Source organism: Rhinolophus hipposideros, assembly GCF_964194185.1.
Source record: "Rhinolophus hipposideros genome assembly, chromosome: 17".
NCBI classification, from domain to species: Eukaryota; Metazoa; Chordata; class Mammalia; order Chiroptera; family Rhinolophidae; genus Rhinolophus; species Rhinolophus hipposideros.
Genome location: NC_138063.1, coordinates 58,492,930 through 58,505,586, shown reverse-complemented (window position 1 = coordinate 58,505,586; position 12,657 = coordinate 58,492,930). Strand labels below are relative to the sequence as shown.

The 12,657-nt window shown below is 45.6% G+C and overlaps 1 protein-coding gene across 3 annotated transcripts in view; it reads right to left on the bottom strand.

Moving 5' to 3' along the window:
• EEFSEC (eukaryotic elongation factor, selenocysteine-tRNA specific) overlaps positions 1-12,657 on the bottom strand; it is a 329,667-nt gene that overhangs the window by 237,146 nt on the left and 79,864 nt on the right. The window lies entirely within an intron of this gene.

Below are 12,657 nucleotides of genomic sequence, written 5' to 3'. Positions count from 1 at the left end.
GTCAACTATAATTAAATGTACATATAGTCAGGGGATGTAAAGCAAAGCATAGGGAATGGTATTGTAATAGCTATGTACAACGTCAAAGAGGTGGTGGACTTAGGGGTTGATCACTTTGTGAGGGGTGCACATGTCTGATCACTATGTTGTTTTGCACACCGGAAACCAATAATAAAAAAAAAGAAACACTGCCATTTGTGACAACATGGATGGATCTTGAGAATATCATACCAAAATAAGTCAGACAGAAAAGCACAAGAACTATATGATTTCATTCATATGTGGGATATAAAATACAAAGCAATAAATGAACAAACAAAATAAAACCCGACTGATGCACACAGCAGTATGGCGGTTACCAGAGGGCCAGGGAGGGGGGGGTTGGAGAGGTAAAGGGGGTCACACACATGGTCACGGAATGAAAGTAAACTTTGGGTGATGAGCACACAATGCAGTGTACTGGTGATATCATATAGAATTATACACTTGAAACTTATATAATCTTATTAACGAATGTCACCGCAATAAATTTAAAAAAAGAAAAACCCATGAGAACAATGTTAGTGGTGTAGGAACAGGGGATACAAGAAAGAAAGCCCAAGTATGAGACCAAGTTAAAAAATAAACAGCCATGGACAGAACAGCTGACAAACAGGCGCTGGACCCCCACCAAAAGGAAGAAAAGCCCAATCACAATAAATGCTGGCGACTTATAGCAAAACACCTACAGAGCTGAGAGAGGGCAGTGGTGCAGAATGAGGTTTTCTGGCTGCGAAATCCTGGGTAAACTTCCTTCTCTGAGCCTCACTGTCCACATCTATAAATGGGGGAAATCACACAACAGTGACACAGAGATAGTGGGTAGCTGCCTAGATGAAACTAAATTGGATCTCTTCCTTACACATTATACCTAAATAAATTCCAAATGAATAAAAGTTTTAAACATAAAAATATAAAACTGGAAAAGTACTGGAAGAAAATACAACAGCATTTTTTGTAATCTTAAAAGTAAAAAACATGTGAGGGATATAAATGATGAACGTCTAAGTATTACCTTGTCTTGTACACCTGAAACTAACAAATAAATTTTAAAAAAAAGTAAAAAAAAAAAAAAAGTAAAAAACACCTAGGCAAGATACCAAACCCAGAGACACAAACAAAGAAAAAGGAAAGTGGACAAATTTAACAACATAAAAATCAAACATTTCTGCATAGAAAGAAAATGATAAAGGCCAAAGATGACTAGTGAAAAGAAGCTTAAAATGTAACCACAAAGGACTACTTCCCTTAGTATTCAAAAAAACTTCTTCAAAAACTCATAGACACAGACAATAATTTAGTGGTTACCAAAGGGTAAGGAAGGTGGGGGTGGGTGATAAGGGTAAGGGGGATCAAATATATGGTGATGGAAGGAGAACTGACTCTGGGTGGTGAACACACAATGGGATTTATAGATGACGTAATACAGAATTGTACACCTGAAATCTATGTAAATTTACTAACAATTGTCACCCCAATAAATTTAATTAAAAAAAAACACCTCAAAAAAAAATTCTTCAAATTGATAATAAAAAGAGCAACAATCCATTCAAAAACAGAAACAGTATCAACAGAGGGGTCTCACTCAACACATTCACTGAGCCCCTCCTCCTTGCCAGGACCCCAGTGATGAGAACAGGTAACAGCCCCCACCCCTCACAAGTGGGGCTCACCAGCCAGTGAGGTAAGGCCAAAAGCACACAATACACATATGTGAATCTCACCGAAGGGGAGAAGGTGATAAGTGTCCTGGAGAAAAACAGAGCAGGAAAAGAAGGCTCAGGAAGGTATGGGAGGCAGGTGGGCTGAAATTTTAAATAGGGCTGTCAGGATGGGCCTCAGTGAGGAGCCATTGGAGCCAGGACTCAGAGGAGAGATGACAGCAGTTAACCAGAGCATTCCAGGCAGAGGAAGGGGCCAGTGCAAAGACACTACAGGATGTCGGGGTGTCAGACAATCAGCAAGGAGGCCAGGGTAGCTGGAGAGAAATCAGACAGAAAGTAGGAGCAAAGAAAAGAAATACAAATAGCTCAGACATAAGATGTCCTACCTCACCAATAACAAGAAAAACACAAATTGAAAAGAAACTACACTGAGATTCTAGTTTTCATCTAGTAGGTTGACAAAATAATCCCGACCATAATAAAAAGAGTTGATCAGCAGTAAATCCTTGTCCTACCAGGCCCTGAAGATTGCACACAGATTCTGGGAACCCTCCAGGCAGCCCTGTAGAATGATCCCCATGTAGAGACGAGGAAACAAGATCAAAGGATTGGGATAAGGGGTTAGGATTCAAAGTCAAGCTGTGCAGCTCCAGAGGCCTTGTCATCCCTCAAAACATTGGGCAACCCCTGCCACAAAGGGTGTGCGGAGATGGACAATCCTGTCCACTCGGGACATGTCCTGGCAAAACCTCTTTTAGAGGCCATTCTGGCGATAGCCATCAAAGGTGCAAACACACCCTGTGAGCCAGCCACATCCCACGTGCAAAGGCGGCACCTACAAGGACATCACTGCACCTTGTTTGCGACAGCAACCATATGGGGCCAGCCTGACCGCCGGTCAAGAGGGAAGCAATTAGTTACCCACGTTTCAGTTTATCCACATAACAGAATATTACATAGCTACTAAAAAGCACCTGTGGCTCTATATTCCCTGCGTGGAACTCTTGCCAACAGTGTGCACAGCATCCCGCCATTCCTACCGATTTTGCACAAGAAAACATAAGCTTGACATCACTGTCCTTGGAATTTTTACAAGAAACTGGTCAGAGCAGTTTGACTGGGGAAGTAAACTAAGTAAGCAGAGCAGGGTGCAAGGAAGAGCCACTTCTTCCTGTCTAACCTTTGAAGTGTTGAACCATGTACATATATTACTAATTCAAAAGCTTTTTATTTTTTAAAGTGAAGCTTTACATCACTGGAAAACCAGTATTATTTACCATAAGTAAAAGAATTTTTTCAAAAGTACAAGAAAAATAAAACATTGCTACTAAATTCTAGCCAGACACCTGAGCTTGAAATGTTAAGAGAAGTATTAAAGCTCTGGGCACCAAAGACCTTCCCCTTAACAGAATTTGAGGATTTAAAGAACCCTGAAGAGGGATTAACTTCCTTATCGTGGTTAACATCCCTTAGGGCCGTACCTGTGCACACACAGAAAACCAGCTCGGGCGCCACTGTCTGTGTGCACCTCTCCCGTTAGGAAACTGAAGAGGTTAGATTTGATGCTACAAGTTATGCCAATCCAATGCCGCAGGCAGAAGAGAGATGGAGGTAGACACCCAATGAGATTTGCTTAGAAGTCATAAAGATATTCTGTTAATCACGCCTCACCCTTCTGTAGGCCAATGACGTGACTGCAGACTTGTCCCCACACCACAGTCAGCCACGGACGGGCTTGCTACAGAGCGACTCCTGAGTCTGGACGCACAAAACCAGAAAACACACTGGAGGTCATTGACCTAACTAAAGGGTGGAGGGTACATGGGCATGTTTTGTAGTACTGTAACTTTTCTGTAAGCTTGAAATGATTTCAAAATGGAAAAAAAGAGATGACTGCACGGACAGGGCGCAGGGAAAGGCGAAAAGAGAGTTAACATTTGTTGCGAGTCTTGAGAATTAAGAATGCACCGCGCACACTACTTCAATGATCGTGACAACAGCCCAGCAAGGAGGTATTTGTCATTATTCACAGATGAAGAGACCAAGACTTGGAGAGACTGGAGGTGAGCCTCCCAGTCACACAGCTAGCAGACGTAGGTCTGAATTCAAACCCCGCCAAGCCCGTGCTGCCTCCAGAGCCCATGAACCTGTGTGCACCAGGAGGCCCAGAGCAGAGGACGTGAAGGAGCTGCCCACATGCAGGGGTGGAGACCACACATTCCTGGCTGATGGACAAAGGAGCTCAGGTCGATGCAAAAGAGAATTTCCTGAGAGGCACGGTTAGTAAAGGTGTGGATGGGTAACTGGAGACAGGATTAAAGAAGTCTTCCCTGGAGGTCTTCAGAACAGTGCGTCCTGCCTCAGGAAGGGCGTGTAAATTAAACCAGGTGCCCATCCCTACACCCCCTTGTGATTGCTGCCACACCCGTGGACAGTACCTTTACTAGTACTTATTCATGGACACTTAAATCAAGTCATTTTTTGAACCCAAATACATTTATACTATAAAGAACTTTACACCAAAGTAAATACATTAAAATTTTCATAAGAAGTTAACTGTGAAGATAAAAGATAAAGACAAAACAATGTGAAACAACATTATTAAATGCTAACTGGACCCATGCTGCCTGCTGAAGCTCCCAGCCTGAGGCCTGCTCTCTCTCTGTTAAAAAGGATCAGCAAGAGCCAGTAAAAGACTTCTTGGCATTAAACTGAGTCTTTGTTTTCAACAAAATGGGAGATTGGATGAGAATTAAGAGGCATGACCTTCTAACCCTGTCAAGCAGCAGTATGATTCGTCAGACACCACCCGTCATCACAGACGTGTGGCCCACCCTTAGGAGGCACTGGGGTAAATACCACTCCCAGTGCCCTCCTCAGGAGAGAAGCCAGGCAGGCCCAGGCATCACAGGAAGAGCAGAGGGGTCACAGAGCCAAAGTGGGTAGTGGCCAGCACTGTCGCCTGTCCAGGTAGAGTCAGATGGGGGCTCCGCAGGGCCACAGTCTGTCAGCCTCACCAGGCAGTTTGCCTTTTGCTTCTTTCAGCTACTGTGTCATAGTCTACCTGGGGTAATCTTTTTAGCTGACTTTGCACAACAGTACTGCTCCTGTTCAAGAGCAGTGAAAAGGAGCAGAACATGGAATTTGAAATGTAGAAATAAAATAATTGTGGGCCATGAGCTGTAATTTGATTTCATGCTTTACAAGGAAATGAAAGAAGGCTTCCTTAAAATGTATGGTTTCTGCTCTGTCCTCTCAACCCCCCCGCCCCCCTCCACTTTTTAACCATTTTAGGATTTCCTCTAGCACCGAAGAGAAAATAGGATTGTGGAAAATGTTCAGTTCTCAAGTGTCACTGCCACTCAGGGGCAAGCTCAATTTTAATGTGAACTTCCCATTCTGGGTAAGAGGAAATTCTTCAATTAATAAACCGGGTGTGCGGAGGCCAGTCTTTAAGGTTTAATCAATTTCATCTGTACTTAGGATAAAAAGACTGACTATTCTTTTTTTTTCTCATTTTCCTTCTTTAAAAAAATAATAAAATGAATGTTTTATTTTAAATTCTTTGAGGTTCATATCTCCTGTTTCAGGAAATATTGTCTATTTCATGTAGTGCGTATAAAAACTTCCCCCTTTTTTACTTTTGCTAAGAATCTTTTTTCAAAAATAACTAAATTATCCTGGGCCCTCATATCATATACTGTAACAGCTTGGGAGATGATACAAATTATATAGGATTTTGGCAGCTACCTCAGGAGTGGGGGAGGGAAACAGAAACAAATCACCAAATATGGATGCAAGAACTTCTTCTGGACAAAACAGTAAGAGGTGGACAGGGGAACTTAAATTATTAAGAAAACCCGTCCTAGAGCAACCTAAGCAAACTTCACAGTCAGTGATGTCTGAGAGTCCCAAACACACACCTCAGCTAGGAAAGAGACCCTGTCTGTGGACTACCCAGTCCCTCACAGTTCCCTCAGCCAGGGGTGGGCACAACAGGATGGCTCAGAATCTCCGAAAGGCACCAGGGAGCACTCCCCAGCAGTACCAAATAAACTACAGGATTTGCCAATCAACCAGGAACAGGACTTTACAGGGGGACAGAGAATTCCTGAATCTTTGTTACATTGTCACTGGACACTCTCTGTCCACCCACATTCCTGGGCAGAGGTTGTGGTGAGACCTCTCACAATAGAGAGTAAAGAGCACAAGCTTTGGGGAAGATCAGCTCGAGTCTGAATCTCTGCTCCACTTACCAGCTGTTGTGTTTTTCATAAAACACCTAAACGCTCTGGGTCTGTTTCTTGATCTAGAAAATGGAGATGGGGGTTAGTCAAGTAGTTAGTGAAAACCACCACTAACCTTTCAGGAAGTTAGGTGATGCACCTAACACAGTGCTTGGAACAAAGAAGGTACCTGATCCAGAGGGACAGAAGGGCCTGGCATTACAGAGACCCACGAAAGTCAGTGTCATCCCAGGTCTTCCCAATGCTTTTATCAAGGTGCCTCAGGGAAAACGCTACTTTTTAAGTCAATACTTTTCACTGAAACTCTGTAACTCGAGGGCCCTGTCAATGTGATTTCCATTGTGAAAATGAAGAAATTCTCATGGTTCACAAGAGTGACTGCCAATTATCAAGGGACTAAACTTTGCTGGCCACCGTGGCAGGCAGCAGCCCATTTATATATGAGAAATCTGAGGCTCAGAAGAGCTAGAAACAGTGTTCAAGAGCTAGAAACAGTGTTCAATACACAGTAAGTGCTCACTAAGTGACAGAGAGGAGGTTAGAGAAGAAAGAATGAAGGGTAGGGAGGAAGGGAAAAAGGGGGAAATGGGGAGAGGAGAGGGAGGCAGAAAAGGAAAGAGGGAAGAAGGGGAGGGAAGGGGAAGGAAAGGGACAGTGAAATTCAGGACTGTACAACTCCCACAGCTAGAATATGGTGGAGCCAGGAGCCAAACCTGGGTTTGTCTGATCTGAGGCCCATCTTTGTTCCACCAGGCCTCCTCCTGAAGTGGCACCAAAGAGGATTTCTCTTGACGACAGTATCCTGTGATGCCAAAAGGAAATTCTGAAGGAAATTTCACCAGGAATCTTTCCATTTCTAGGAGCTGGCTGGCCCCTGCTTTCAGGGCACACACATCTTCCCTTCCTATGGAGAGGTGTGAGGAGAAATACCTGCAGATGTGCAAGTCACCATGAAAACGAGGGCCGGTGTGTGGGGAGAGAGCCACACAGGGAACACACTGGATGCCACTTCCGCTTCCCCTACCTGCATGCCTAGTGAGACTTGGTCCCAGGGCTTTACCTACCTGAGCCCCAGTGTCTCCATCTGCAAAATGGGGATAATATATTCTTCACAGGACAGCGTGGGGCGTACAGACCATACATGCAAACCTCACAGGCCAGGGCCTAGCACACGGCAGGTACTTAATCATGGAAGTGATAATTATCAGTGTTCTTGGACCTGAGTTCCCATTCTCACAAATTCTACCAGTGGACAAAGGCCTGTCCTGAAATGGGGACAGTGAGCAGTGTTCTCAAACATAAAAGCCTACAGGGCCCAGTGGGCACCTGACCCGAGTGGGGTGGGCTAGGAGCAAGACAAGGTATAAAACTATAGGGAACAAAAACTGCACCAGGCTGTAGGAAATAGTCTCTTCTCAGCTCCAGCCCACGTTGCCAGACAGGAATGTGGGCCTGGAGTTGCCAGATCTTCCAATTTTTCAAGAGAAGCCAAATATCTGTATTATTATATGAAATTTGCCAATTTTTAAATGTTGACAACCAATTCAAAAACATGTTTAAACTGTATGGCCCAAAAAAAACATGTCCGTGGTCCAAAGTGGACAGTGTGAGGTCTCTGGAGGGAGTTTTCTCTAGAAAGGAAAGTTGGAAGAAACAGAATAAACATCCAGCTTCTTTGGCCAGTACCTGTTGGAATCAGAAAAGCACTCAGGACCAGTCTGCTGAGCTCTGGCAGTTTGATAATCCCAAGCCCTGTTGCCCCTAAGACTGACATTTTGGCCTTGATAGGGATGGAAAAGATAGATGCCAGGAAGGGCTCACCCTCCAGGAACAGGACAGTGGGCTCTCTGGTGTCACCACATCCTCAAGCGCTATAGCAGAGGAGACCAGAGGCCACAGGCTTGGGGATCTGACAAACCACACCTCGGCCCTGGCCCCTGCTGGGCCACAGGACAAGCGCGCTCTCTCTCTCTGGTCTAGGCCTCTTCCAGGCCGACGAAGCAGCAGTGCTGGCTCCCCCAGCCCGCAACACACTGGACTGAGACCCTCATGGTAGCAACTCTGTGTAAAACCAGGAGTGACAAAAAAAGTGGCTACTTCATAGGACTGTCATGAGGACTGAAGGAGTTGTTGCTTGTAAAAGCTCCAAACAGTGTCTGACATGTTATTTTCTCTCTGGTGGGGTTTCTTCCTCAAGTTTCAAGCATGGATCTCCATACTGAGTCTCAAAATACTTCTAGTAGCTAGAAAGTCTGATAATAACCTAAGACAATGATTTTCCTGGAAGAATGAAGCAGGAAAACCTCAGGGACACAAAGCTGGAATTTCCTCTCAGACAGAGTCCGTTCTCACTGAGTCCTTGGTTAGTCCTTTCCACAAGAAATGAGCATTGTCTTCATAGCTAATGATTGATGAGTGCTTCCTACGAGTTAAGCAACTGTTCTAAATGCTTTGTGTGCATTAACTCATTTAATTCAATCCTAGGATGTCTGTAGTATCATCAATACCCCCATTTTACAGAGGAATACATCAAGGCATAGAAAGGTTGTATCAGCTGTCCAAGAATCAAAGAGCTTGTCCGCAGGCACTCTTGGCCCAGAGCTCTGGTTTCTGAAAGCACTATGTTCGTTACCCTGTGTGGAAAAGAGAGTGGACAATCAGAGCTCCCACCCAGGGACAGAGAGAAGGGCCGTGGGGTAGGGCCCCCAACTGCATCACCTTCTCTCTCCAGCCTCATCTACCACTACCCATTCCTCACACTCCATGCTTTGGCAGGACTGACTTTTCTCATCTCCTCAACTAGCTATGATCTCTTCCACCCTAGGACTTTGGGATAGACATATGCCCGAAGTACTCTTCCCATTCTGATCTTTCTCCTGGTACCTCAGCCTTCAAATTTCAGCTTAGATGTGTCTCCTGACTCTCCCTGGTATTTCCCCAGCTCTCCTTGGTCTGAGCTGTGGCCCTCCCTCGGGGTCCCAGAGTCCCCACACTGCCCTACGACACACCTAATCTGGGGTTCACTGGTTCCCCTGCAGCCTGACACACTGGGACAGGGACCTGGGCTTTTCCCCACAGGTTCCTCACATCCAGCAGCACAGAGCAGGTCCCTAATAAATACTCAGGGAGTGAATGAAAAGAACTAGGAGAGAGCAGACTCAGCCTTCTAAATAACTGAAAATGTCCCCTCCATTAGCAATTAATGGATTCTTCCCTGTTCTTCAGTGGTGATGTCCTAGTACACTCCAGAAAGGTATGTGTGCATGTTTAGAAACAGAAAAGTTGAGCAACCAAAGTGAGCATGCCAAGGATAGTGAGCATGCCAAGTGAGCATGCCAAGGAACATGTCATGGAGATCAGAGGACCCAGGGCCTGCAGAGAGGGTCCAGGCTGTGTTCACCTGGACAGGACCACGAGCAAATCCCTACATGTCCACTGTACAGATTAAGAAACTGAGGCTCAGAGTGGTAAAGAAACCCATCCAAGTCCACACTGCTGGCAAGGGCAGTGCTGGGACTCAGACACAGATCTGTACAGCCCCTGGCCCCAGACCCCTTCTACCATCGTGGAAGTGAGCTCCATCCTTCACAAGGCGCTTGAGGTAGGAAAACCAGGGCCACTGCTGTCGGCTCACACTCTGGTTGTTTTAAAGAAACCATGGTTGTTGCTGTGACCTCAGACATAAAAAGGCATTATAGAAATGGGTCCCCAGGCCACAGAGAGCCCTTCCTTGAAGCAGAAAAAGCAAGGTGGGGCATTCTTGATGAATCCCAGCTGAAGGTACTGGAAGGGCAAGGCCTATCCAGAGCTCCACCGAGTGGATGGTTCAGAGTTTGCAGTCACAGAGCCAAAGAGAAGGGACTTAGGAAACTGTTTACTGGAGAGCAAGAGAAAAAAAGAAGGAAAGGGGGTAGGGAAATCTACCATAAAAAAATAAGTAAAATCAGCAGAATTCCTTCATGAAAAGGGTGGAATTAGCATATGGCCTCAGCTGCCAAGTGAGGCCATTGAAGCAAGCAATGTAAATGAGTTCAAGATACAATTAGACATTTTTCTGGATTGAGACGGAGGGGACTGAAGGAGGCATGGCAGGTCACATTTCAGACAGGCAGCAGGAACCCATTTCCCTGTGGAGCCCACCATGCAAGCCCTGAGCAAGTGACCACAGGGATAGCATGGATGGCAGGCCAACCCAGCATGCCAGGCAAGTATGCCACTTCGGAGGCTCTCCGTCCCCATTTCCCCAAATGCCTCATTACAGTACCTGCAAAACAGCTGTCCAGGCACTGAAATAAAGGTTTGATTCTGTGCCACTCTGTACTTGTGTATGCTGCCTGTGGGCTGGATCCCAGGCTTCAGAGACGAATCTGACCCGGTCCCTGCCCTCAAGGAGCTCACAGTCTGGTGGAGACACGTACAGACCTGCAGTCAAGTACCTCAACACAGTCAAGTACATCAGAGATAAGAAATTTCTTTTAAGCAAACACACAAGAGGAGAATTTAGCAATTGGAGGCAGGGAGGAGGCCGGAAAGCTTAGGGAAGAGGCCATTCTGGGCAAAGATCACAGCAGGAAGCCCCAGCTGCCAGCGCCTTGCCTCACAGAGGATGCTGAGCATGCAGCTCCCCAGGATCTTTGGGGAGAGTGTCAAGTCACCTCCAGCTTTGTGGAAAAGGACAGAATGACCAGGGGCGCCAACCACTGGCCTATGAACCAGATATGACTCAACTACAACAACACAGGACAGCTGTTCCCAATCTTCTCAAGAGCACAGCATATGTGGCCCACCCAAGGAACAGAAAACACTGTCCCTTGTGAGGGAAACAATTTATTAGGCCCCCTCTAGCCCAACTGGTTCTGATGCCCTCCTTTACGTGGCTCATGTACAGGCTGTCTCACTTCATCCAGCTTCCTGGGCCCTGTTTCCTCCAAGGTGAAATAAATGTTTACTCTAGTCACTCTAAAAGGACCACAAACATTTCCTTTGTGTTCTGAGCACACTCACTGGCACAGAGCATTTCCACGGCCCTCTGAGCTCCTCCTGCCTGATTCAAAGCAGGGTTCTGTCCTGCATATCCCAAGAGTCAGAACAACCTCTGCCAACCTCTTGTGTCAATGAACTGCGTCTCTCAGTTTAGAACGAGAAATAATCATTAACACTAAGAGAAGATGAGGTACTTCCCCCTCAGCCCAACACCCTGTCTGTAAAGTGGCTTCACACCAGACCAGGTCAAAGAGTGACAGGACACGGGGCAAGTGCAAGCTACCGGCCTGTCCCTCCCTTCTGCTCTCCAAAGCCCTGTAAAAGTTGGATGCCTGGCCACCAGAGAGAGAAAAGGGATGTGTGAGGTCTTCCTCAGGGTGGGGAGGTCAAAGAGGGGCAGCGGCTGGTGCTGACTCAGTGCTCCACCCTCTTCCTTGGCAGAGAGAACCGGCATTAAGCTCCCATTTATAAACAACCAGCATGGTGCTGCGGACACTTACACCTTCGTTCACATAATCTTCACAACCCTGCAAAGTATAAGCACTGTAATTCTATCTTTCAAAGACAGAAGCTCAATGAGAGAGGTCAATTCCCAGGACCAAAAGCACAGTGAGTGAGCAGCAGAGCCAAGATTGCAAAGCCCATGCTCCTCTATTACTCTGGAGAACTCCCAGTAGTCAGGGGTCCTCATTTTAGGGGGCCTTGCCACTGTCCCTACCCCAGAAGGAGGTCCTTAAGAACAGATACAAAACCAAAGAAGAAAACCATACTGGCCCAGGACTGGGACTAGACTTGATAGAGCAACCAGTTCTATCTCCTAGAGAAAAAGCGTCTCTGTCTCAGGTGAGGGCTCCTGGGGCAGCACTCATCTTCATGTGTGCCGCTCCCAGCCGCAGCCTCTACGTCCACGGGCCAAAGCTTTAGGCTGACCTACTCAGGGTAAGTGGCCCCAGGCAGCCAAGCATGGGAGTGGGCTTGTGTCCCACCTCTACTATTTGACCTGAGGAAGCTGATTCACTTCTCAGAACCTCAGGGTCCTCACCATTATCAAAGGCCTGGGGACACATGTGTCCCTCTAGCCTTTTTTTAGGGGGGAGAAGGCAGGAAGTAGGGGAGAATATTTTTTGAGAAAATTGGGGAAATTCTGAATATAACAGAGTATTAGATGATACCAAGGAATTATTAATACATAGTTAGTTGTGATAATGACATTGAGTTATTCAAGAAAATGTGTATTGTTTTAGAAATATATGCATAAGTATTAGGGGAAAAATGACTTGAGATCTTATGAATTTATTTTAAAATACTTCAGAAAAAAGAGGGAAAACAGTTGAAACAAACATGGCAAAGTCTTAGTAATTGTTCAATCTGCATGATGGCTGTATGAGAGTTCATTCTTCTATTTGGGATATGTTGGAAATTTTTCATTAAAACCAAGAAACAAACTAAAACCTCCTTGAAGACAGACTCTAGTAACAAAGAGATGAGTCCCAACGAGAACCTGGGAATGAGGCAGCATGCATGGAAGAAGGGCTTAGGGAGCCAAAAACACCATGTAAACACAGAAACAAGTCTAAAGAACTGTGATGTTTATTCTTTCGTAAACTTATGTGCCTATTACCAACTGCATTTCTTAGAATTCTTGAAAGCATAGATACATACTACAAACGATTTCACTAAAATTTGCTAAGAAAAGAACCATGGAGCAGAACAACCAAAACGAG